This window comes from Ornithodoros turicata, chromosome 3 (assembly GCF_037126465.1).
Source record: "Ornithodoros turicata isolate Travis chromosome 3, ASM3712646v1, whole genome shotgun sequence".
In the NCBI taxonomy this organism is placed as follows: domain Eukaryota; kingdom Metazoa; phylum Arthropoda; class Arachnida; order Ixodida; family Argasidae; genus Ornithodoros; species Ornithodoros turicata.
The window spans coordinates 61,081,294-61,104,657 of NC_088203.1; the positions used below are offsets into that span (position 1 = coordinate 61,081,294).

At 46.4% G+C, this 23,364-nt stretch overlaps 1 protein-coding gene across 5 annotated transcripts in view; it reads left to right on the forward strand.

Moving 5' to 3' along the window:
• LOC135388516 (uncharacterized) overlaps positions 1-23,364 on the forward strand; it is a 102,962-nt gene that overhangs the window by 75,845 nt on the left and 3,753 nt on the right. The window contains exon 5 of one of the 5 annotated variants that reach the window (XR_010421444.1): positions 14,976-23,302. The exons of 2 other annotated variants lie outside the window; for them this stretch is intronic. The gene's annotated coding sequence lies outside the window, so the exon portion shown is untranslated. 2 more of the 5 variants (XM_064618105.1, XM_064618102.1) reach the window with 2 other exon arrangements.

Genomic DNA, 23,364 nt, shown 5'->3' on the forward strand with positions numbered 1-23,364 from the left:
ACAATCGATTCATTAAGCTTGCAATTTTTTATATCTGAATCTCGACTTACCTTTTTTTGCTCTCGTTTTTTGCCTTGGTCCCCCGTGGCACGTTCAAAATGTTATGCGTCGGGCACCTCAGATTTTCATCAGACGATTTCGTGCCGAGATTCCAAATTGCCTCTGGAGTCGCGCGTAACCTATGATAACATTCGTGGACGAAATCCTTGCAGTGGAAATTAGCAGGCACCACTGTCAGCCAAGAGCTTCGCACTGCTTGGTCTTTTGGCAGCTTATAATAGGTAACACTTGAATGCTCCGATGAATTGTTCTAACAGCGTAGCACTGTCACATCTTCGACAACTTCGCCGTGGCATATTCACGAATCATATCGCTCCAGCCCATAAAAGGCAAGGTCAGAACAAGAAAGTGCACTTTCCAAACGACGCTGTGCCAAAAAGAAACATTCACATGCTTTGTTTCCGGCTTAGCAACAACATAACAGCTGTCCGCTTATGTACACACAGGAGGAAACGAAAGAAGCCAAGCCAAGAGTCCATGCCAAGCCAAAGACAGATAAACCGAGAGCAGTGACGTCGGTGCGCCCGTGCGCAGGGTTTGCCGACGGTCTGATGGCCGGGCGTGGGAACTAAAAAAACTGTTTTCTAAAAAACTACGAACCGTTGGAGCAAGATATTTCGCACACATATTCAGTGTTCCGTAATGAACACACAGCGCGAGTATCGCTCAGTTCTGCGGCACTTCAAAATCGGCATATCTGACCTTTAAGTAGTCAACGTTAGAGGAGTTGCAATTTAGATCTGCGTTGATTTTGACGGAAAAGTTGGAGTGTGTGCTCTTAACGGATTGAGCCGTTTGCATTAGTTTGCAAATCTGACATCTACGACCGTTGCATGAATGGCAGCCAGTTGATGAATTCTCTGGTTCTGTTATTTTAGAGCGAACTAAGCTATCTTGTAAGTTGCGTGCACGTCTGTAGGTGACACGTGGTGGGTCGGGGAAAATCTCCTTAGTGCGTGCGGACTGGAGTAGGATGCTATGATGGCGATTCAGTATATTGTTAATATTTGGGATGTTACCAGCGAATGTTACAGTTAAGTTTACGGTATCATTTCTTGAGTTGTTATTTCGTTTGTGGAATAAGCTTTGGCGATCGACTTTTCGAGCCTTGTCTTGGACTAGGTTGGCCGGAAATTGACGGTCTAGAAATGTTTGTTTTAGTTGGTTAAGATTCCTTCCCACGTCATCCTCGTTTGAGCAAATTTTCCTGTATCGCAGAGGTTGGCTGTAGGGGATAGCCAATTTTGTTGGCTACTTTAGAAAAAAGCCATAAAAGAAACAATAAATGACACTAGACGTGTTTGAAATTCAAAATTACAAAAACGTCTAGTGTCATTTATTTGTTTCTTTAATGGCTTTTTTCCCCTTATTATGATTCACTGGCTTGCACCGTGGCATTGAAGAGTGCTCAGTCACACTCCCAGGTGCATATCGCTCGCTGAGCGACCCCTGGTTTGCCAATTCCGAACGATGCGCAGCTACCCAGAGCTGACGAGCCGCAAACAAGGCGAAACACGTGTCCTCTGGTGCTGTCGCATCGTTCCATGAGTATCTGTTTCTCTGCGCGCAGCCATAGAAGCCATCTTAATCTGTAATTTTGAATTTCAAACACGTCTAGTGTCATTTACTTGTCTCTTTAATGGCTTTTTTTCGCTGATTATAATTCACTGGCTTGCACTGTGGCATTGAGGAGTGTTCAGTCACCCTCCCAGGTGTATATCGCTCGCTGAGCGACCCCTGGTTTGCCAATTCCGAACGATGCGCAGCTACCCAGAGCTGACGATCCGCAAACACGGCGAAACACGTGTCCTCTGGTGCTGTCGCATCGTTCCATGAGTATCTGTTTCTCTGCGTGCAGCCATAGAAGCCATCTTAATCTGTAATTTTGAATTTCAAACACGTCATAATTCACTCGCTTGCACTGTGGCATTGAGGAGTGCTTGAATGGCTTTTTTCCGCTGGTTATATATATATATATATAACCTATATATATATATATATATATATATATATATATATAAGCAGGAAAAATCAGGAGACGACAAAGAGCTTACAGGAAAACACAAAGGGGAGTTTATTAAGACATATAGGGATAGGGGTCGACGTTTCGGCAGTCAGCGCTGCCTTCGACGGGACTGGGGTTTGGTGACAAGAACAAGCTTTATATATGGGAGAGGGTTATGTACAAGGGAAAGAGAGCAGCGCATGCGCTTTTGTCATGACTAACATAGGTTGGTGACTAAGTGAAAGGGGAATGACCGGGTCTGTGCAGCAGGACCTTGAGGAAATACCCGTGAGCCTGAAAAAGAGACAAAAGAGTGTATGTATTGTGCTGGATTAGGAATGCAGGTTGCGAATAGTAGAAAGGATTCCTGGATCTTCGTTTATCTGACACTGAAATTTATGAATGAGATAAGACTCACGCTGTTCCCTGAGCCGCTGGGAAAGAAAGCCTGACTGCAGGATGAAAATAGATATATTGGTAATTGAGTGTCCTGGTTTACTGAAATGGCGCGACACTGGCAGATTAGGTTTCTTCGCGACGTCAGATTTGTGGTTATTGAATCGCGTTCTAAATGAAGTAGCTGTCTGTCCGATATATTGGGCGTTGCATTCATTACATTGAAGAAGATAGACAACATTGGAAGAATTACAGTTAAAGTCGCCATTAATGTTGACCCGATAATTTGAATTGGTACTATCTGCAGAGTTAGCGGCTTGCATTGATTTACAAATTTGGCATCTAGTTGCATTACAAGGGTGGCAACCAATGTTATTTTCTGGAAGTTTGTTAATTTTGGCATTTACTAGTCTGTCTTGGATGTTCCGCGCCCGGCGATAACTTACGCGCGGTGGCTGTGAGAATATTTCCTTCATCCGATCAGATTGTGAAAGAATTGTGTAGTGGCGGTTGAGTATCCGGCTAATGTTAGGAACGCTGCCATTGAATGTGACAGTGAGATTTACTGCAGAATTACCATTGGCTCGAGGAGATCTTTGGAGCAATTGTTGGCGATCTGTGGATCTTGCTCTGGCTATAGCGTCTTTAACAAGTTTGTCCGGGTATTCACGATCAATGAAGGTTTGTTCTAGTCGTTGGAGATGGTTGTCTAGTTCGGCATCGTTAGTGCATATTCTGCGGTAGCGCAATGCCTGACTATAAGGTATGGCTAATTTAGTATGCCTTGGATGGCAACTGCGGAACGATAAGTATTGCTGAGCATCTGTAGGCTTCCGGTATAAGTTGGTTGAGATGCCGCCGTCTTGTAACTTGACTTCCACATCCAAGAAGGTAACAGTGGAGGCGGAGTAGTGGGAGGTAAATTGGATGTTAGGGTGAATTTGGTTGAACCGGTTGATGAACGTGAGAAGGTCGCTTTCAGAATGAGGCCATATGATAAAAATATCATCTAAAAATCTCTTGTACACAAGTGGTTTCAACACGGAACATTCGAGAAATGTTTCCTCCAGGGTTCCCATGAAGATATTTGCATAGTTGGGGGCCATTCTCGTGCCCATAGCTGTCCCGTTAACTTGCAGATAGTGCTTGTTATCAAATTCAAAGTTATTGGAGGTCAAAATAAGTGTTAGCAGTTCGGTGAGGACAGTAGGATCATACGGCTGGTCAGGTTGATTTTTGTATGCTGAAACGGCCGCTGCTATACCATCTGCGTGGGGAATATTAGTGTAAAGGGACGTGACGTCTAACGTTGCCAAGAGACAGCTTGAGGGAACGGTTACTTGCGATACAGTTTGAAGGAAATGGTTGGTATCTTTGACGTAGGAAGGCAATTTAGGGGGGATAGATTTGAGAACGTGATCGACGAAGGACGATATATTTTCTGTAGCGGTACCGTTACTGGACACAATTGGTCTTCCGGGATTGCCTGGTTTATGTATCTTAGGGAGCATGTAAAAGCGGCCTGGTTTAGGGTCTTTAGGAAGTAAGTATTCGTAGAGCGCATCGCCAATTTTCTTAGTGGTCTTTAACCGTTTTAGTGTTTTACATATATCTGCGGCAATTTCATTAGTGGGGTCGGATTCGAGAGGTTTGTAAAAGTCTGCACAATTAAGTTGACGGAGTCTGACAGGCTGATAAAGGAGGTGCCATAGTCGTAATGGATAAGCAAGCTTATGTGGCGGAAGGACTCCGTCAACTTAATTGTGCAGACTTTTACAAACCTCTCGAATCCGACCCCACTAATGAAATTGCCGCAGATATATGTAAAACACTAAAACGGTTAAAGACCACTAAGAAAATTGGCGATGCGCTCTACGAATACTTACTTCCTAAAGACCCTAAACCAGGCCGATTTTACATGCTCCCTAAGATACATAAACCAGGCAATCCCGGAAGACCAATTGTGTCCAGTAACGGTACCGCTACAGAAAATATATCGTCCTTCGTCGATCACGTTCTCAAATCTATCCCCCCTAAATTGCCTTCCTACGTCAAAGATACCAACCATTTCCTTCAAACTGTATCGCAAGTAACCGTTCCCTCAAGCTGTCTCTTGGCAACGTTAGACGTCACGTCCCTTTACACTAATATTCCCCACGCAGATGGTATAGCAGCGGCCGTTTCAGCATACAAAAATCAACCTGACCAGCCGTATGATCCTACTGTCCTCACCGAACTGCTAACACTTATTTTGACCTCCAATAACTTTGAATTTGATAACAAGCACTATCTGCAAGTTAACGGGACAGCTATGGGCACGAGAATGGCCCCCAACTATGCAAATATCTTCATGGCATCCCTGGAGGAAACATTTCTCGAATGTTCCGTGTTGAAACCACTTGTGTACAAGAGATTTTTAGATGATATTTTTATGATATGGCCTCATTCTGAAAGCGACCTTCTCACGTTCATCAACCGGTTCAACCAAATTCACCCTAACATCCAATTTACCTCCCACTACTCCGCCTCCACTGTTACCTTCTTGGATGTGGAAGTCAAGTTACAAGACGGCGGCATCTCAACCAACTTATACCGGAAGCCTACAGATGCTCAGCAATACTTATCGTTCCGCAGTTGCCATCCAAGGCATACTAAATTAGCCATACCTTATAGTCAGGCATTGCGCTACCGCAGAATATGCACTAACGATGCCGAACTAGACAACCATCTCCAACGACTAGAACAAACCTTCATTGATCATGAATACCCGGACAAACTTGTTAAAGACGCTATAGCCAGAGCAAGATCCACAGATCGCCAACAATTGCTCCAAAGATCTCCTCGAGCCAATGGTAATTCTGCAGTAAATCTCACTGTCACATTCAATGGCAGCGTTCCTAACATTAGCCGGATACTCAACCGCCACTACACAATTCTTTCACAATCTGATCGGATGAAGGAAATATTCTCACAGCCACCGCGCGTAAGTTATCGCCGGGCGCGGAACATCCAAGACAGACTAGTAAATGCCAAAATTAACAAACTTCCAGAAAATAACATTGGTTGCCACCCTTGTAATGCAACTAGATGCCAAATTTGTAAATCAATGCAAGCCGCTAACTCTGCAGATAGTACCAATTCAAATTATCGGGTCAACATTAATGGCGACTTTAACTGTAATTCTTCCAATGTTGTCTATCTTCTTCAATGTAATGAATGCAACGCCCAATATATCGGACAGACAGCTACTTCATTTAGAACGCGATTCAATAACCACAAATCTGACGTCGCGAAGAAACCTAATCTGCCAGTGTCGCGCCATTTCAGTAAACCAGGACACTCAATTACCAATATATCTATTTTCATCCTGCAGTCAGGCTTTCTTTCCCAGCGGCTCAGGGAACAGCGTGGGTCTTATCTCATTCATAAATTTCAGTGTCAGATAAACGAATATCCAGGAATCCTTTCTACTATTCGCAACCTGCATTCCTAATCCAGCACAATACATACACTCTTTTGTCTCTTTTTCAGGCTCACGGGTATTTCCTCAAGGTCCTGCTGCACAGACCCGGTCATTCCCCTTTCACTTAGTCACCAACCTATGTTAGTCATCACAAAAGCGCATGCGCTGCTCTCTTTCCCTTGTACATAACCCTCTCCCATATATAAAGCTTGTTCTTGTCACCAAACCCCAGTCCCGTCGAAGGCAGCGCTGACTGCCGAAACGTCGACCCCTATCCCTATATGTCTTAATAAACTCCCCTTTGTGTTTTCCTGTACGCTCTTTGTCGTCTTCTGATTTTTCCTGCTTATTTCATTCTCGTGGTCAACCGCCCTCCTAAGCTTCTAATCTATATATATATATATATATATATAATAATACACCGAAGAAATAAGTTCGCACAGAGCACCACCAAAGGAATATTTTCAGATGACTTCATTTAATTCATTTTGAAATTACACAGACACGACGTTTCGAACGGTGGACCGTTCTTTTTCAAGTGAAAAGATATAATGAGTTGGTCAAACAGAAAACACTCACTTTCGTATGCTTCGACAGTGGTGGGGGAAGGGAAATCGCAGTGCGTTGAGGTTGCCGAAGGGAGGTCATAAATTCTGTGTGCGGGGTCCTGTCGAGTGTGTTTCGCACGTGGGTGGGGGTTTTGGGGGGGGGGGGGGTCTTTCCCTAAGACGCATTTGTGTGGAAAGGACTCGTTTGCGTCGCGTAAACTGGTGTAGCTTCTTGTTGTGTTGTAGGCGTTATTATTTCTTCATGTTTTTCACAGTGGACAGCGATCCCGGGTGTTCGTTTAGTGCCGGATTGAATTTATGTATTAAAAATGATTCCTTCATTTCACGATCCCTATCGCTCTTGAATCCGGATTGTAATATGGCAATAGAGAGTTTCTCAATCGCATGTTCTGGAAGGGCCATATGCCTAGACAGCGGGAGTTCCGGTTTTGTTTTGGTGTGGGACTTGTGGTTGTTGAAGCGAATTCTGAATGATGTGCAGGTTTGTCCAATGTATTGAGCTTGGCATATGGTGCAATGCAGAAGGTATATTACGTTTTGAGTCCCACAGTCAAAAGTGCCATTGATATGGAATTTGAAGTTTGTGGTGGTGCTGGTAACATCCCGTGCTGACAACATGAGGGGACAAATTTTGCAGCGGGGTTTTTTGCAAGGCCTGCAGCCAAGGAATTCTTTTTGTTCCCTAGTGACTTTTGAGTTCACCAGTACGTCCCGTAAGTTTCGCGGTCGTCTATAAACAATCTTGGGAGCCTCTGGGAAGACTTCCCGAAGATGTTCAGATTGGTGCAGAATATTGAGATGGCGTTTCAGAATGGATCCGATGCCAGCTACATTTTGATTGTAGGTTAAAGTTAAGCTCGGCGCGCAGTACTTATCGGTTTTTGAAGCTGTGGGCTGGTTGGGACCTAAACGCCGAGCTTTTTCAATTGCGTCATTAACGACATCGGGAGGATAGTTGCGATCGGTGAATGCGTGCCGTAGATCACCTAGGTTTTGTTCGAGGTCGCTGTCCTCTGTGCAGATACGCCGGTATCTGCATGCTTGACTATAAGGTAGAGAGAGTTTGCAGTGACGGGGGTGTGAGCTATTAAAGTGTAAGTATTGCTGACTGTCAGTTGGTTTTCGGTACACCTTAGTTTCCAGTGATTGGTCCCTGACTGTTACTGTGACGTCCAGAAAGTTCGTAGTTGTGGTCGAATAGTTGTGGGTGAAATTGATGCTGGGGTGCGCGTTGTTGAAGTCCCGCATGAATTCCAGTAGTGAACTCTCAGTGTTGTCCCAGATTATGAATATGTCATCGATATACCTCTTATAGAGAAATGGTCTGATGTGGCACCGCGACAGAAAACATGTTTCCAATTTACCCATGAAGATGTTCGCGTAGTTTGGGGCCATTTTTGTGCCCATAGCTGTGCCATTTATCTGGACGTAGTGTTGGCCATTAAATTCGAAGTTGTTCAGCGTTAGTATAATTTCCAATAGTACCTTCAGTGTGGCACTGTCCGCGTGGTAGGGACTGTCCGACGGTGATTTCGTGTAGGCTTCCACGACCGCCTCGATGCCGTCAGAGTGGGGAATATTAGTGTAGAGGGACGCTACATCAAGGGTGACAAGGAAGCAGTTCTCAGGTAGTTTGAGGTTGCGAATGGTCTTTAGAAAATGGTTGGTGTCTTTCACATATGACTGAAGGGTGGGGGGGATGTCCTTGATGAGGTAGTCCACAAGCGTTGACAAGTTCTCTGTCACTGTGTTGTTGCCAGATATGCCAGGGTCTGCCTGGATTGCCCGGCTTGTGAATCTTGGGTAACAGATAAAAGCGACCAGGTTTCGGAGATTGTGGAAGGAGTTGCTTATGTGTATCAGGCGTGATTTTTTTGTTATCACGGAGGTCGGTTAGGGTCCTCTCGATCTTTGACGCATAGTCTGGTGTGGGATCGCGATCAAGCCTCTCATAAAACGTTGTGTCTTCCAGTTGGCGGGCTCCCTCGCGAATATATGCGTCAGTGTCCATGACCACAATAGCACCTCCCTTGTCCGCGGGTTTGATGACAATGTCCTTTTGCTTCTCAAGATCGCTGAGTGCTTTGCGTTCTTCGCTTGACAGATTGTGTCGTGGGGGTCCTTTTTTGGACGTTACTTTGAGGATATCCTTTTGCACAACTTGGATGTAATCATCGAGATGGCGGTCCCTGTGTTCAGGGGTGACCAGCTGGAACCTGTTTTGAAAGATTAAATTGTCACACGCACAGGTGTGAGGTCTAGACCTCGATGAGGCCGAATGATCCCGGATGACGTTGGGTTGGAAAGCTAGTCACCCGATCAAAGAATAGGCAGTCACACACTCGTTCCATTAACATCATTTATACATGACACTTTGACACGAGATAATACTGATACAAAATTTGGACCACTCAATAGCAACGTGGCGTTGCGAGACATAAACAGAACAAAGACATTTAACTTGCGGCTGACGGGGTGTCCAGTCTTGAGGTGCTGGTGGTAGAAGAGAGTCCTTTGTCGCGGCGAAGTGATGAACAGATGACCGTGTCGGAGATCGTCCGCACAACACCAACGATGGATCCGGAGTTGAAAATCAATTCGGACGCAGTCGCGCACAGGTTAGAAGATACACTTCATCAGCCCAACACTGATGTATAGTCCCGAGGCGCCCGATACGCCACTGAGGTGTGCGACCTGTCCTGGAGATGGCCCGATACCAACTGACTGGGTGTCGGCGTTCATGTTCCGAACCCTCGCACAGGTAATTTCATGTCGTCGCGTAAATGGGTGTAGCTTCTTGTTGTGTTGTAGGCGTTATTATTTCTTCATGTTTTTCACAGTGGACAGCGATCCCGGGTGTTCGTTTAGTGCCGGATTGAACGAACACCCGGGATCGCTGTCCACTGTGAAAAACATGAAGAAATAATAACGCCTACAACACAACAAGAAGCTACACACGTTTATGCGACACAAACGAGTCCTTTCCACATAAATGCGTCTTAGGGAAAGACCCCCCCCCCCCCAAAAAAAAAAAAACCACCCACGTGCGAAACACACTCGACAGGACCCCGCACACAGAATTTATGACCTCCCTTCGGCAACCTCAACGCACTGCGATTTCCCTTCCCCCACCACTGTCGAAGCACACGAAAGTGAGTGTTTTCTGTTTGACCAACTCATTATATCTTTTCACTTGAAAAAGAACGGTCCACCGTTCGAAACGTCGTGTCTGTGTAATTTCAAAATGAATTAAATGAAGTCATCTGAAGATATTCCTTTGGTGGTGCTCTGTGCGAAGTTATTTCTTCTGTGTATTAATACGGCGCCGTCTGAATCTTCAAGACCTTCAAGAATATATATATATATACTACAAGTAATGAAGAGACTAGGGAGGCCGTATAAGGGTTAAAAACACTTGCTACTTTTATTACATTAATAAGTAAGGGGGTACTAGAAATAGATTTACAGTTAGGGGTCGACGTTTCGGCAGTCAGCGCTGCCTTCAACAGGACGAAACTTGGAAATAGGTGACAAGGGCTTATATACAAGGGAAACGGGGGAAATGAGAGGGGAACAGTGCACGTAGAGCGGCGTTGTGGCAGGAGCATTGTTGCTAATGGTCCATTGAGCACTTGCAGGGGCGTTGGCTGTCTTCCAGGAGAGTTCTCCTTGGTCGTGTGATAAACCTGAAATGATAAAAAAAAAAGAGACGGAAGAAAGAACGAAAGAGGGTCGGGGGTCTTTGTCTACGAGCTAAGGCTGCGAACTGTAGACAATACGCCGGGGTTTTCGTTGATCGTGGACTGGAATTTGTGGATTAGGAATGATTCACGCTGTTGCCTGCTACGGTCTGAGTGGAAACCAGATTGTAAGATGTACACGCGGATGTCCTTGAATGAGTGGCCCGTTTGATTGAAATGACGCGACACTGGGAGATTTGGTTTCTTTGTAATATCGGATCTGTGATTATTAAAACGAATTCGGAATAATGATGTAGTTTGGCCAACATATTGTGCTTTGTATGCGTTGCATTCCAATAGGTATACTACGTTGGATGAGTTGCAGTCAGAAGTAGTTTTGATTTTTACTTGGAAGTTTCTGTTTGTGCTTCGTACCCTGTCTGCAGTCTGCATTACAATACAAATTTGGCATCTTCGTCCGTTGCAAGGGTGGCAGCCTTCGGTTGTAGGAAGTGGCTTATTGACTTTTGCGTTGACTAAGTGGTCTTGAAGATTCCTTGCACGACGATATGCTATGCGAGGCGGTTCTGGGAATATTTCTCCAAGGCGCTCCGACTGTGTTAAAATTGGGTGATGACGTTTCAGTATGTTTTTAAGGTTAGGGATCGCGCCATTGAAGGTGACTGTAAGATTAACCCGCGTGGGGCGTTCGGGGCGTGTTGAGTTTTTTAGAAGTTCACTGCGATTAGTACGGCGGGCTCTACATATCGCGTCCTTCACGATATCCTGGGGGAAGTTTCGGCTGACCAGCGTGTTTTGAAGATCGTTGCATCCAGCTCGACATCTTGCGAACAAATGCGCCGGTAGCGGAGGGCCTGACTGTACGGGATGGCCAATTTAGTATGTCGGGGATGGCTGCTGTGAAATGATAGGTACTGTTGGGAGTCAGTCAGTTATCGGTACAGATTTGTTACGAGGGTGCCATTGGATATGCTTATATGGACATCTAGAAAATCTATGCTCTCTCTAGAATAAGCGTGAGTGAATCTTATAGTGGGGTGCACGTTACCGAAGTTTTCAATAAACGACAAAAGCGAGTCTTCAGAATGTGGCCACAGCATGAATATGTCGTCCAAAAAACGCTTAAAAACGCTCTTCATTACTTGTACTCTATTTGTTTTCGCCTCCATCTGCACTCAGTTATACATTCATGTATATGTATAGATATATTCATATATATACATATATATCAATTGTAGTCGTTTTTCTTTATTTCTTCCCATACGCGAGAGAGATCCAGTTGTATGTTGAAGCGCCTATAGATGACGGGTACGCTAGAGCGCCAGCGAAGTTGTTTGGGTTTAAAGGGCTGTTGAACGTTGGACATTGAACGGAAGAGGTGAGAGTTGCGGCTTGCATCGGCGGGACGCAGTATGGCGAGGTGTCCGCGGGTTTGGTCCTGAACGTTGAAATGGAACGTAAAACGCAAGTATTAAAGAGTGTTTAACTCAGTATGTGCGTGTGTGTGAGTGAAGAAAGTCTACACAATGTATAACTGGGTACAGATGGACGCGAAAACAAATAGACTACAAGTAATGAAGAGCGTTTTTAAGCGTTTTTTGGGCGACATATTCATGCTGTGGCCACATTCTGAAGACTCGCTTTTGTCGTTTATTGAAAACTACATATTCATTAAAAATATGCATATATATATATATATATATATATATATATATATATATAGGGTGAGGTAAAAGGATTATCAAACGGCCACGAAGTTTTACAGAAGTTCAAAAAAAGACGCGGAAACAGATTTTAGGGAAGTTAAAAACACTAGTTTATTACATGGGGAGACGTTAAAAAGTAAAATGGGCAAGGGGTCGACGTTTCGACAGTGGCACTGTCTTCGTCAGGACAAAAGATGCGTAGCTGATTACACATTTCTTAAATGGGTTTGCTACATGACGTCATAATCGGTACGGGCACGCCACAGGCGTTTGTCAGTGAGTCAGATTCGGGGATATTCCGGAAGGTCAAGTCCGGGTGGTGATGTCATTCGCCGTAGGTCACTGTCCGCTTTGGGGAAAATTCCGGGCAGGGTGAGCGCTGCTTCAAACTTTGCTGAAAAAGAAAAAAAAAAAGAAAAGAAAAGAAAAACAGAAGGGAAACGAAAAGGAGGAAAGTGTAGCTCATCTAGGCGGCCAAATTTCTTACCGTTGAAAGTGCTCCCAGATCTTCGTTAATGGTTGATTGGAATTTGTAAATGAGATAAGATTCGCGTTGTTCCCTGCACCGATCTGAGCTAAAATTTGACTGGAGAATAAAAAGTGACACGTTATTTAGTGAATGACCTGGTTGTTTGAAATGGCGAGAGACCGGGAGGTTTGGCTTTTTGGTAACGTCAGATCGGTGGTTGTTGAACCTGATCCGAAATGATGTTTTAGTCTGACCTACGTATTGTGCTTGGCACATGCCGCACTGAATGACATAAATGACGTTAGATGAATTACAGTCGAAGTCACCATTAATTTTGACGGAAAAATTGGAATTTGTACTTTTAAGTACTTGGGTGCTTTGCATTAATTTGCATATTTGACACCTTCGACCATCGCACGGGTGACAGCCGTTTCCTGGATGCGCTGCTTTGCTAACTTTAGAGCTAACTAGATTATCGTGAAGGTTGCGCCCGCGCCTGTAGGTTACCCGCGGTGGCTGAGGGAAAATTTGTCCCATGCGCTCTGATTGGAGAAGGATACTATGATGACGGTTTAGTATATTGTTAACGCTTGGAATATTGCTGCTAAATGTTAAGATGAGGTTTACGGAACCATTATCTAACACGCGTTTGTGGTTTTCGAACAGGGATTTGCGATCTGCTTTGCAGGCTTTGTTTAGAGCGTCGTCAACTAAGCTAGGTGGAAATTGACGACCGATGAATGTTTCCCTAAGTTGAGCTAGATTTCTGTCCAAGTCATCGTCACTGGAAAAAGCCAAACCTCCCGGTCTCTCGCCATTTCAAACAACCAGGTCATTCACTAAATAACGTGTCACTTTTTATTCTCCAGTCAAATTTTAGCTCAGATCGGTGCAGGGAACAACGCGAATCTTATCTCATTCACAAATTCCAATCAACCATTAACGAAGATCTGGGAGCACTTTCAACGGTAAGAAATTTGGCCGCCTAGATGAGCTACACTTTCCTCCTTTTCGTTTCCCTTCTGTTTTTCTTTTCTTTTCTTTTTTTTTTCTTTTTTAGCAAAGTTTGAAGCAGCGCTCACCCTGCCCGGAATTTTCCCCAAAGCGGACAGTGACCTACGGCGAATGACATCACCACCCGGACTTGACCTTCTGGAATATCCCCGAATCTGACTCACTGACAAACGCCTGTGGCGTGCCCGTACCGATTATGACGTCATGTAGCAAACCTATTTAAGAAATGTGTAATCAGCTACGCATCTTTTGTCCTGACGAAGACAGTGCCACTGTCGAAACGTCGACCCCTTGCCCATTTTACTTTTTAACGTCTCCCCATGTAATAAACTAGTGTTTTTAACTTCCCTAAAATATGTTTCCGCGTCTTTTTTTGAACTTATATATATATATATATATATATATATATATCGCTCGCTGAGCGACTCCTGGTTTGCCAATTCCGAACGATGCGCAGCTACCCAGAGCTGACGAGCCGCAAACACGGCGAAACACGTGTGTACTGAGGCCATAGCTGAAAAGAAATAAAAAAGGAAAAATAAAAGGAGAAAAAATGGGAAAGTACATCAACTTTCAACAGTATATCACTTTCAACAGTACGGAATCTGGTCGCCTAGATGGGATATACTTTCCCATTTTTTTCCTTTTATTTTTCCTCTTTTTTTTTTCTTTTCAGCTATGGCCTCAGTACAGCTCACCCTGAGCTGGCTCCCCAAGAAAGATGACATCACCACCCGGACTTGACCTTGCGGAATGTTCCAGAATATGACTCACGGACAACTGCCACGTGGCATACTTGCACCGATTGTGACGTCACTCAGGGAACCTATTTAGGCAATATGCAACCCGTGTACCCCTTTTGTCCTGACGAAGACAGTGCCACTGTCGAAACGTCGATCATTCTTTTTTAATCTATGTGTTAAATTACACATTAAATAAATTAGTTTTTGTTAACGTTCCTGTAATCTGTAGTCCACGTCTTATTATTGCACTTATATATATATATATATACACAACATAAACGAGACATGGACAGCAGAAGTAGGAGTATGAAGTGAAAGAAAATGGGTATTTATTTATTACGAATTAAAGTCAGTACTTAAAAAGCGCTAGGGGAAATTTACATTCAGTCTAAATTACGGCGGAAGCTCCGCCTTCGTCAGGACAAAAGTATTAAGTGGCCTGGTAGGGCTCCTGATATACTCCTACTTCTTTTTTCCACGTCTTATTTATTTGATATTTATATCATTTGGTGCCCTTCCGACGGTTGTCCCTTAACGTTGATGGATTTCAAACGAAACCCTTCATTCCTCAAAAAAAAAAGAAAAAAAACGTTACACGCACGCGCAGACACACACACACACACACAATTACAAACAACCTTATTTTGGCTTTGGAGAGTGGGGAGGTCACACAATTACAACTACGTATCTCCCATTCGAATTCGTGAGCTCAAGTGGCATATTTTTCACAGCATGTTAACCGCTCCTAGAGAAATTTATATGATAACTTATCCAAGCATTCAGCTATGGATTATAAGGCCCTTGTGAGTATTTGTGATGCAGTAAGTCGATTCATTTTTTCTACTCCAGTAATGACGACAACGCAGAGCTTGAAACGCAAGACGAAGAAAGGAAGCAGATGGACCGATCCCTACTGAAGCAGAGACAGCCTTGAGACTAGCGTCTCATCGAAGACTGGGGAGCATAATGTATGGATAGACTTCAGTGCCACCCCCAAGAATTCCACGAAAATATACACATATTTTGTTGTTGTCTTGGGGGTAAAATATGCTTGACTCTAAGCTGCAGAGAACGGCAGAACTGGGACTAAATTAGGAATGTGGAAAACGTCCTAAAGGGTCCTGCAACGTTTGATTGTACCTTTTCATTTCTTCATTTCATATGCGTTACAAAAATTGGGTTCAGGCACAAAAGGCAAAGGCTAACATGTTGCCTGCACCACCAATCGGTGTTGTCTAACAACATGTCGAACACCATCAACTACTCACAACAAATGGATTATCGTACAACATACTACATAAACACCATAGACAATCGTACAAAATACAACAGCACAGATTTACATATAGCTAAACATGTAAGGAACAACGAATTAATATTCTTGTTATTTAACAACATAAAAAAAACAAGGAAAACGAGCAGAAGTAGAAGGAAGTATGATGGGAATTGATATTCTGCTGCTGGAACAGACAGAAAGGACAAAGACAAAGCTTCAAGTTCCTAACAAATAATGAAAGAAGGAAGGGAAGTCACTGAAAAGGTTAGCCAGCTGCAGGACTCGAACCCACATCTTCTAGATTATCGCCCGGGGCCCTTACCAATTGAACTAAGCTAACGCGCCTCTTCTGTGACTTCCAAGGGTGCATCAATTGAAGTGACAAACACATACACTCCCTCACTCACTAATCTTTCACTCTTACATGTTTTCTCGCTCGCACAACCACATTCACACGATGGGGCGACGCGAGCGGCATCTGTTAAATATGATCGGAATTGGAATCGGAAAGGGCCAGACTGCTGTGTCAACTGTTCTTCCAACCACCCATCCTACTCGAGGTCCTGTACAAAGTGGAAATATGAAAAAGAAGTCCTGCACGTTAAGGTTACACAGAACATCAGTTACCCAGAAGAAAGAAAAAAAGTAGCTCCTACCTTTTTCGAAAAATCTTTTACCACAGCTGTAAAACAGAAAGTGAAACCAGTAACACAGTACACACAGACCGAGCAATCACTACTGACAGAGACAACCACAAATGTAGTTCAACGAGGTGCACATCCACCTCCAGTCCCCGAAACTCCAGTGGCGTCACTAACACCGACGCCACTTCTGTCCTCACAGTCCACGGAGGTCACAGCCATGGATTGCGAGGACGAGACGAGCTCTGAGCGCTCTTTTGCGAGCACGAGCTCCCAAGCCCCCGAAAAGAACAGATCTAATCTGTCGGGGAGTGGATCACTCCCTGACATATCTGACAAGGAGCTTGCAGCTGCGCGGAAAAAACCCACAAGGCCACGGGTTACACCCCCGACAAAAAAATAGATAATGGAAGTCCTTCCTAGTCGGCCAAAGTTCCTGACGCACGTTTTCCTTCTTACTGCAATCATTATGCAGCCCACGATGCTCCAATGGAATTGCCGTGGCTTACTCTCAACGATGAATCACCTTTGTTTGTATCAGGCTTTGTTTGTATCAGGCTTTGTTTGTATCTGTCCCTTCTATGTTGTTCCAGCCTCAGAACATCAGTTTATCTCTTACTCTCAAATTTAGATGATGTCAACGATCTTTTCGAAAAGTATAACACATCATGCTTTTGTCTTCAAGAAACATATCTAAACACACAAACACAGAACCCACTGCGTGGACACATTATTTTTCGAAGAGATCGAACTGACGCCACCCGAGCATCTGGTGGTGTTGCGATCGTCACGCGAGGATCTCTCCCAACCAAAGCAGTACACCTAGTTACAGACTTGGAAGCTGTAGCTGTGCAGATGTGTCTAGACAGGATAGTCACCATTTGCTCAGTCTATTTGCCACCATCCGGTACAATTACACAAAAACAATTAGAAAACTTGTGCAGCCAACTTCCTAGTCCATACTTCTAGGTGACTTTAATGCTCACAATCCACTTTGGGGTAGTACACGAACTGACACTCGAGGGAAAATGTTAGAGAAATTTTTATTATCATCATCCATCTGTCTTTTGAACAAAGGGGCACCTACATACATACATTCTTCAAGTCAGTCTCTCTCAGCCTTAGACTTGTCCTTTTGCAGTCCATCCTTGTTTCAAGAGATAGAATGGATTGTAGAAGAAAACCCGCTTGGGAGTGACCAGGTGGTGTTAAAATATCTTACGCCAGTGAACACTCTGACAACACGCCCTCCTAGATGGAAACTCCATCTAGCCGACTGGAAGCAGTTTTCAGAAAGAAGTGACCTGTCTTTAATTCCCATTAATAGCATAACGATAGAAGAAGCTAGTTGTCTTCTCAGCAACATCTTACTTGATGCAGCAACAGAATCCATTCCCCAGACTTCTGGTCGCTTCCCAAAGCGACCGAAACCCTGGTGGAATAATGAATGCGAGGAAACTCGCAAACTTCAAAATCGTGCATGGGGTACATTTCGGAGATACCCCACCTCAGAAAATCTTTTACTTTTCAAAAAGGCAAGAGCAAAGGCCAGGTGGACACGAAAACAGGCTAAACGATCCTCTTGGCAAACTTTTGTATCTTCTCTATCTTGTAATGCCCCGTCCAAAACCGTATGGGACAGACTTCGTAAAATCAGAGGAGAGCATATCAGTAATTCAGTCCCTATTTTAGAAGTTAACGGTCATGTATGCGAAAGCCTCGAAGAACAGGCTAACGCACTCGGGGAACACTTCCAAAGCATTTCAAGTTCTGCCCATTATAGCAGTGAATTCCTTAAAATTAAACAAAGGGCTGAAAAACAAAAGATTCCAGTAAATGGTGGAGACGGTTTTAGATATTGTCACGAAGCGAAATGGGCCGGCGAGTCGTCGAATAAACATCAAACGGTTTATTAAACTACTTGGTAGCAAAACACAAGTGTGATAGCTCTCTGAACACAACTGAGTCCAAAGAATGAATGAATGCTCCAGCCTGGAGCGCACAAGCATTTAAGCGTCGCGCCGAAAAGTCTAGAAACAGCACGTGCAGCAGGCGATGTGTCTGGAAGCTTCTTTCTTCTTCTTCAGCATGCACCGGGATGACATGTACCGTTTCGTGCCTGCCCTGGAAGTTTCTCGAAGATGATTCGTGGCATTGCCCCCTCCGTAGACGTGGCATCGTCCCGATGCCAGAACTGTGTCGGCTCATCGCATTTCGTTTGCACCCTGCGAAGCCTCGTAGCCAACGTCGTCGTCTTTAACATTGTCATCGGCGCCGTTATCGATTAATGCAGTTGTCTCGTGGTCGTCGATGAGTATTTGCAGGTCACTGGTAAGGTTTTGAGCGTCGCGGCGGTCTGTATTGCTGTTCGTCGAGCTCGGAGACTGGTCGCGTCGTGAGTCAGCAGAAGCATGCTGCTGCCGTAGACTCTTCAGTTGCGACGGGATGACTACGCGCTTAAGGCGGGAGGCGTCAGGTGAAAATCCGGGTAGACCCAGTCGTCGTTACGGGAAACGGCGGTGGACTCGGGTGGCTTCTTCACAGTGGTAGCAGAGCGGCCTCAAGTCTGACGTTCGCCGTACGTCTGTCTTGCGAGTTCCTTGTGCGCGTGGTTGGTAGCTGAGTGGCGCAGGTTGGGCGGGTCGCGAAAGCACCCAGCTGTTGCCGTGCCGCGCTGCCGATGGTGGCTGTCGTATTCATCTTCTGGCGGGTTGGGGGTCCCAATGGCCTGAATTCCGAAGGTAGACCACGCTGTCTTCGACTCAGTCGTTTCTGTTCTTCCAGGCCGTTGAGCAGGGATTGCCCTGCATCTCCACCAGATATGTCACGAAGAGAAATGGGCCGGCGAGTCGTCGAATAAACATCAAACGGTTTATTAAACTACTTGGTAGCAAAACACAAGAGTGATAGCTCTCTGAACACAACTGAGTCCAAAGAATGAATGAATGCTCCAGCCCGGAGCGCACAAGCATTTAAGCGTCGCGCCGAAAAGTCTAGAAACAGCACGTGCAGCAGGCGATGTGTCTGGAAGCTTCTTTCTTCTTCTTCAGCATGCACCGGGATGACATGTAGCGTTTCGTGCCTGCCCTGGAAGTTTCTCGAAGATGATTCGTGGCATTGCCCCCTCCGTAGACGTGGCATCGTCCCGATGCCAGAACTGTGTCGGCTCATCGCATTTCGTTTGCACCCTGCGAAGCCTCGTAGCCAACGTCGTCGTCTTTAACATTGTCATCGGCGCCGTTATCGATTAATGCAGTTGTCTCGTGGTCGTCGATGAGTATTTGCAGGTCACTGGTAAGGTTTTGAGCGTCGCGGCGGTCTGTATTGCTGTTCGTCGAGCTCGGAGACTGGTCGCGTCGTGAGTCAGCAGAAGCATGCTGCTGCCGTAGACTCTTCAGTTGCGACGGGATGACTACGCGCTTAAGGCGGGAGGCGTCAGGTGAAAATCCGGGTAGACCCAGTCGTCGTTACGGGAAACGGCGGTGGACCCGGGTGGCTTCTTCACAGTGGTAGCAGAGCGGCCTCAAGTCTGACGTTCGCCGTACGTCTGTCTTGCGAGTTCCTTGTGCGCGTGGTTGGTAGCTGAGTGGTGCAGGTTGGGCGGGTCGCGAAAGCACCCAGCTGTTGCCGTGCCGCGCTGCCGATGGTGGCTGTCGTATTCATCTTCTGGCGGGTTGGGGGTCCCAATGTCCTGAATTCCGAAGGTAGACCACGCTGTCTTCGACTCAGTCGTTTCTGTTCTTCCAGGCCGTTGAGCAGGGATTGCCCTGCATCTCCACCAGATATGTCACGAAGAGAAATGGGCCGGCGAGTCGTCGAATAAACATCAAACGGTTTATTAAACTACTTGGTAGCAAAACACAAGAGTGATAGCTCTCTGAACACAACTGAGTCCAAAGAATGAATGAATGCTCCAGCCCGGAGCGCACAAGCATTTAAGCGTCGCGCCGAAGTCTAGAAACAGCACGTGCAGCAGGCGATGTGTCTGGAAGCTTCTTTCTTCTTCTTCAGCATGCACCGGGATGACATGTAGCGTTTCGTGCCTGCCCTGGAAGTTTCTCGAAGATGATTCGTGGCATTGCCCCCTCCGTAGACGTGGCATCGTCCCGATGCCAGAACTGTGTCGGCTCATCGCATTTCGTTTGCACCCTGCGAAGCCTCGTAGCCAACGTCGTCGTCTTTAACATTGTCATCGGCGCCGTTATCGATTAATGCAGTTGTCTCGTGGTCGTCGATGAGTATTTGCAGGTCACTGGTAAGGTTTTGAGCGTCGCGGCGGTCTGTATTGCTGTTCGTCGAGCTCGGAGACTGGTCGCGTCGTGAGTCAGCAGAAGCATGCTGCTGCCGTAGACTCTTCAGTTGCGACGGGATGACTACGCGCTTAAGGCGGGAGGCGTCAGGTGAAAATCCGGGTAGACCCAGTCGTCGTTACGGGAAACGGCGGTGGACCCGGGTGGCTTCTTCACAGTGGTAGCAGAGCGGCCTCAAGTCTGACGTTCGCCGTACGTCTGTCTTGCGAGTTCCTTGTGCGCGTGGTTGGTAGCTGAGTGGTGCAGGTTGGGCGGGTCGCGAAAGCACCCAGCTGTTGCCGTGCCGCGCTGCCGATGGTGGCTGTCGTATTCATCTTCTGGCGGGTTGGGGGTCCCAATGGCCTGAATTCCGAAGGTAGACCACGCTGTCTTCGACTCAGTCGTTTCTGTTCTTCCAGGCCGTTGAGCAGGGATTGCCCTGCATCTCCACCAGATATGTCACGAAGAGAAATGGGCCGGCGAGTCGTCGAATAAACATCAAACGGTTTATTAAACTACTTGGTAGCAAAACACAAGAGTGATAGCTCTCTGAACACAACTGAGTCCAAAGAATGAATGAATGCTCCAGCCCGGAGCGCACAAGCATTTAAGCGTCGCGCCGAAAAGTCTAGAAACAGCACGTGCAGCAGGCGATGTGTCTGGAAGCTTCTTTCTTCTTCTTCAGCATGCACCGGGATGACATGTAGCGTTTCGTGCCTGCCCTGGAAGTTTCTCGAAGATGATTCGTGGCATTGCCCCCTCCGTAGACGTGGCATCGTCCCGATGCCAGAACTGTGTCGGCTCATCGCATTTCGTTTGCACCCTGCGAAGCCTCGTAGCCAACGTCGTCGTCTTTAACATTGTCATCGGCGCCGTTATCGATTAATGCAGTTGTCTCGTGGTCGTCGATGAGTATTTGCAGGTCACTGGTAAGGTTTTGAGCGTCGCGGCGGTCTGTATTGCTGTTCGTCGAGCTCGGAGACTGGTCGCGTCGTGAGTCAGCAGAAGCATGCTGCTGCCGTAGACTCTTCAGTTGCGACGGGATGACTACGCGCTTAAGGCGGGAGGCGTCAGGTGAAAATCCGGGTAGACCCAGTCGTCGTTACGGGAAACGGCGGTGGACCCGGGTGGCTTCTTCACAGTGGTAGCAGAGCGGCCTCAAGTCTGACGTTCGCCGTACGTCTGTCTTGCGAGTTCCTTGTGCGCGTGGTTGGTAGCTGAGTGGTGCAGGTTGGGCGGGTCGCGAAAGCACCCAGCTGTTGCCGTGCCGCGCTGCCGATGGTGGCTGTCGTATTCATCTTCTGGCGGGTTGGGGGTCCCAATGGCCTGAATTCCGAAGGTAGACCACGCTGTCTTCGACTCAGTCGTTTCTGTTCTTCCAGGCCGTTGAGCAGGGATTGCCCTGCATCTCCACCAGATATGTCACGAAGAGAAATGGGCCGGCGAGTCGTCGAATAAACATCAAACGGTTTATTAAACTACTTGGTAGCAAAACACAAGAGTGATAGCTCTCTGAACACAACTGAGTCCAAAGAATGAATGAATGCTCCAGCCCGGAGCGCACAAGCATTTAAGCGTCGCGCCGAAAAGTCTAGAAACAGCACGTGCAGCAGGCGATGTGTCTGGAAGCTTCTTTCTTCTTCTTCAGCATGCACCGGGATGACATGTAGCGTTTCGTGCCTGCCCTGGAAGTTTCTCGAAGATGATTCGTGGCATTGCCCCCTCCGTAGACGTGGCATCGTCCCGATGCCAGAACTGTGTCGGCTCATCGCATTTCGTTTGCACCCTGCGAAGCCTCGTAGCCAACGTCGTCGTCTTTAACATTGTCATCGGCGCCGTTATCGATTAATGCAGTTGTCTCGTGGTCGTCGATGAGTATTTGCAGGTCACTGGTAAGGTTTTGAGCGTCGCGGCGGTCTGTATTGCTGTTCGTCGAGCTCGGAGACTGGTCGCGTCCTGAGTCAGCAGAAGCATGCTGCTGCCGTAGACTCTTCAGTTGCGACGGGATGACTACGCGCTTAAGGCGGGAGGCGTCAGGTGAAAATCCGGGTAGACCCAGTCGTCGTTACGGGAAACGGCGGTGGACCCGGGTGGCTTCTTCACAGTGGTAGCAGAGCGGCCTCAAGTCTGACGTTCGCCGTACGTCTGTCTTGCGAGTTCCTTGTGCGCGTGGTTGGTAGCTGAGTGGTGCAGGTTGGGCGGGTCGCGAAAGCACCCAGCTGTTGCCGTGCCGCGCTGCCGATGGTGGCTGTCGTATTCATCTTCTGGCGGGTTGGGGGTCCCAATGTCCTGAATTCCGAAGGTAGACCACGCTGTCTTCGACTCAGTCGTTTCTGTTCTTCCAGGCCGTTGAGCAGGGATTGCCCTGCATCTCCACCAGATATGTCACGAAGAGAAATGGGCCGGCGAGTCGTCGAATAAACATCAAACGGTTTATTAAACTACTTGGTAGCAAAACACAAGAGTGATAGCTCTCTGAACACAACTGAGTCCAAAGAATGAATGAATGCTCCAGCCCGGAGCGCACAAGCATTTAAGCGTCGCGCCGAAAAGTCTAGAAACAGCACGTGCAGCAGGCGATGTGTCTGGAAGCTTCTTTCTTCTTCTTCAGCGTGCACCGGGATGACATGTACCGTTTCGTGCCTGCCCTGGAAGTTTCTCGAAGATGATTCGTGGCAATATAACCAGCCCTTCACCATGGTAGAATTGTCACGCTCCTTGTTGTCAGCAAAAGCGACTGCGCCAGGCCCAGACCGTATTACATATTCAATGCTTGAAAACCTGTCTGACATATCAAAAAAATGTTTACTTCAGTTCTTCAACCATGTTTGGATACAGGGGATACCACCGTCTGCGTGGAAAATTGCCACCATAATCCCCCTCCTGAAACCTGGGAAGGAAGCATCTTGTCCTGCGAGTTATCGTCCCATCGCTCTCACAAGCTGCATAGGCAAAACGTTTGAGCGAATGGTGAATAACCGTTTGGTTCATTTTCTTGAAATGAATAAGTGTCTATTAGAATTTCAATGGTG